We start from the raw sequence: 4,098 nt of genomic DNA, 5'->3' as shown, positions 1-4,098 counted from the left end.
TTTAGTTTTAAACTGTGAAACAGTCAAGATTCAAAACATTTTCAGATACATGGGAAAAAATTTATACAAAGACAGGGCTGTCATTAATAACAATTGCTACATACTTCTAGTCAATAGTCAAGTGAAATGTTATTTAAAAGGACAGTTCACATCAAAAAATTTGAATTCTGTCATCTACAACTGACATGGTACTGCAAAAAAACAAAAACAAAAACTTTCTTGTACATCATTAGAAAATAAAGAACAAAGATTCATGCACTCATGCCTAACATTTCAATGTGAAACTAAGAGAACTATACAATCTAAATTAAGAGCAGGGCTCCAAGTGTTTGTGTGCTTTTAGTATCGCTTGCCATGTGCCAGCTTGGGGAAACTACTACTTTTGTTGTTTTTTTTCCTTTTGCTGCATGTTCAGTCCAAGTTCCATGTTGAGATTTGAAAAAAGCTCAAATTGTACATGGATTCTCGAAGTTGTTCATACATGAGTCTTGGAAGCATAGGTTCCCTTCATCTGAACCGTCGACCCTCGTTCAGGATTTCTTCACAGGAAGACTGGAAATGAAAAGAAATTAAATGAATGAAAGTGAAATATACCCAGTCAACAATTTGATCTCACAGTGATGTCACCATGAGCTCACAGGATACTCGTGATGAGGTCACAATGTGAGGTAACAGTGAGCTAAAAGTGTAACCTCACAGCGCCCTCACTGTGTGCTCATACTAATGTGAGGTCAAAGTGCACTCACTGCACAGAGAATAGGTACCCAGCATGCACTGCAGCATGAAGCTTTTGATTGTCACCATTGTTGAGATTCATACACTGATTCTTGATGTCTCTCTTTGTGTTTAAATGACACAGTAGTTCAAAATGTTTATACCTTATCATGCTTTTAAAATCCTTCATAAATGATTATGACACTGCTGGGTCCTATACTGAATAATTACAGAGCTGTTATTAACAACTTTAGATTAATAACTCCTCACAAAGACTGCATACCGAATCTACGTGATATTTGCACTGTTATCACCATTAACAAACCAATATCGCCTGGTTGCATTCTCTTTTTGGTTTTCCTTGCCATAACAAATTTGCTTTACAAACACAGTTACAGCAGCACCAAAAAATATAATGTTATAAAGTCAAGGGTCAAGAGCCCAACTAAAGCAAACACTACTCACCACGATGGTAACGTCAAACAAAACAATAAAACATCATCATCTAAATCTGTTAATTTTCAATAAGTGCTTTTGTAGATGTCTGACAGAAATAAGAACCCCGCTCATCTTTTTGAGTTCACAATGAGCTCATATATTACTCACACTGTGAGGATCACCGTATGAGAATGATGTGATGTCACTGTGATCATCGTGTGATCTCACGTGTTGACTGGGTAGACTAACGTGCAGAACAGGTTGAGATTGAATTATCAAGTTCCAGTTCAAACATTGTTTATAAAATGCTAAACTTGCATTTCCAGTGGTCTCCAATTGTATCCGTCATGTGATCGTCAACAATGTTTTATGATATACTTAAAGGGTTACTCCACCCCAAAATGAAAATTTAGTCATTAATCACTTTCCCCCATGCCGTTCCAAACCCGTAAAAGCTTCGTTCGTCTTCAGAACACAATTAAAGATATTTTGGCCCAGAAAAATATGAAAAGCATCATCAAAATAGTGCATCTGCCATCAGTAGTTCAATCTGAACTTCATGAAGTGATAAGAATACTTTTTGTACACAAAGAAAATAAAAATAACGACTTTATTCAACAATTCGTCGCATCTGCATCACAGTAGCGCCATTTTGGAGAATACCCGCTGAACGCAAACTGCGTACGCTGTTCTGTGTCAGCCGCACCACACGGATACGCTGTTTTCGTTAAATAATGACCTGAATAAAGTTGTTTTTATTTTCTTTGCGTACAAAAAGTATTCTCATCACTTCATAAAGTTCAGATTGAACCACTGATGGCAGATGGACTGTTTTAACGATGTCCTTATACTACGTTTCTGTGCCTTGACCGTGTAAGGACCCTTGCTGTCTATGGAGAGTCAGAAAGCTCTCAGGCTTCATCAAAAATATCATAATTTGTGTTGCAAAGATGAACGAAGGTCTTATGGGTTTGGAACGGCATGAGGGTGAGTAATTAATGACAATTTTCATTTTTGAGCGAACTAACCCCTTTGATTATTTTCAACTAAACAGCAACACAAAATGCTTTATACACAGTTTCATTACATATGTTCCTTACATTTGTATGAATTCCAACGTAGGTGCCATCTCCTCTGGATGTTTTATGTTTAAAATAAAATGAAGAGAATGTGTAGCACAGCCACAATGGGGGAGGAAATAAGTTCTTGAATGACAGCAATCTGGAATCATCAATAACAATAAAAAAATAAGAAATTATAAACAACACATTGTAAATTCAGAAAGCCACTCCAAACATTGATTAAATTTTTCCTACACAAACAACTTCAATAAAGTCAACTGAATAAACGACTCAATTACTAATGTTTGTCAGTATTGAACATCCCTAAAGGTAAATAAAAATGGAAGCATATGGGTAGCAAAATTCAATTTGAAATACACAAAATGGCAATGTAGTTCTGTATTTTTATTTACATTTTGCCATACATGTGTCCAAATTTTAGTGCAAAATGAAAATTCAGTTATATAATTTACATTTGCCATTTTCTACACTAGTTTTAATATGCAAATTAAAAACATTTTAACACTTTATAAGTTATTTATTCACAATATTAAGTTAATTAAAACTAAAAATTCTTACCCAAATTAATTAGATGTGTTTAACATATCCAAGCAAAAACTGTAGCAAAATTATCATTTAAATGCTGTTTTTCCTAAATGCATTTAGACTTTAGGACACTTGGGATTGCATTTCCATCATAATACCGCATGATAATTGTAGCAAAATGCACTGAGAATTTGAGGATGCATTCTGAGCCAAAGGTGCAGCAAAAGGGTAGCAAAATGCTGATTTAAATGTCTTTCATTTTTCTTAAATGCATTGACACTTACATGTAAGACATTTCAATAACATTTTCATTTAATACCCTGCAATGAATAAGTCAATTTGGAAAGCGTTTGGTTGACGATGAATATTGACCTATTGTGCGTCCTGTTGCTGAGCCCCACCTAACGATTGACAGGTCAGGGGCGTGTTGCATTTTCAAATGCATTTCAAATCCACATTGACTTTAAATTCATAGCAAGGTATTAAATGAAAATGTTATTGAAATGTCTTATATGTAAGTGTCAATGCATTTAAGAAAAACAAAAGACATTTAAATCAGCATTTTGCTACCCTTTTGCTGCACCTTTGGCTCAGAATGCATCCTCAAATTCTCAGTGCATTTTGCTACAATTATCATGCGGTATTATGATGAAAATGCAACCCCAAGTGTCCTTAAGTCTAAATGCATTTAGGAAAAACAGCAATTAAATGATAATTTTACTACAGTCTTGGCTTAGACATATTAAACATATCTAATCAATTTGTGTAATACATTTTCATTTTGCAACTTATAAAGCGTTAAAATATGATTTTATTTTGCATATTAAAGCTAGTGTAGGAAATGGCAAACGTTAATTATATAATTGAATTTTCATTTTGCACAGATGTATGGGAAAATTTAAATACAGAAATACATTGCCATTTTGCATTTCAAATTGAATTTTGCTCCCCATATGCTTCCATAAATAAAACTGTAGTGTTAATAAATAAAACAGAATACAAACCCTTGATAAGAATGCAGGGGGTACTTGGGATGCACAATACAGCAGCAATTACGACCTGTCATTAGAAAAGAAAACAAAGAAACACAATGAATGTCATGAACTGCTGTCCCTTTAAAACATGACTCACATCGATGCACATCTGACACATCCCAACTTTACATCAGTCAAGACATTTTAACTAAGCAACTAAGTTATCCGACTTTAAATTAAATTTTTACCGAGACTGTCTCTGTGAATAATGGCGTCTGCTCAAGTACTGTTTCCGCGCCGATAATCGACTGAGCTTCTTGTTCCCACAATGCAAAGCGTAATTTAAAAAATACGGAAAAACACCT

The 4,098-nt window shown here is 34.5% G+C and overlaps 1 long non-coding RNA gene across 1 annotated transcript; it reads right to left on the bottom strand.

Moving 5' to 3' along the window:
- Positions 1-357: 357 nt before the first annotated feature.
- Positions 358-3,888, bottom strand: LOC131540208 (uncharacterized). Its single transcript, XR_009271216.1, has 3 exons — positions 3,764-3,888; positions 2,253-2,373; positions 358-552 (listed from the first exon to the last, which is right to left on the bottom strand). It is a non-coding gene; the product is annotated as an uncharacterized LOC131540208 (long non-coding RNA).
- Between the last annotated feature and the right edge of the window lie 210 nt (positions 3,889-4,098).

Source organism: Onychostoma macrolepis, chromosome 05 (genome assembly GCF_012432095.1).
Source record: "Onychostoma macrolepis isolate SWU-2019 chromosome 05, ASM1243209v1, whole genome shotgun sequence".
NCBI classification, from domain to species: domain Eukaryota; kingdom Metazoa; phylum Chordata; class Actinopteri; order Cypriniformes; family Cyprinidae; genus Onychostoma; species Onychostoma macrolepis.
The sequence above is the reverse complement of the archived record's forward strand: the minus strand, read 5'-3'. Positions and strand labels throughout refer to the sequence as shown.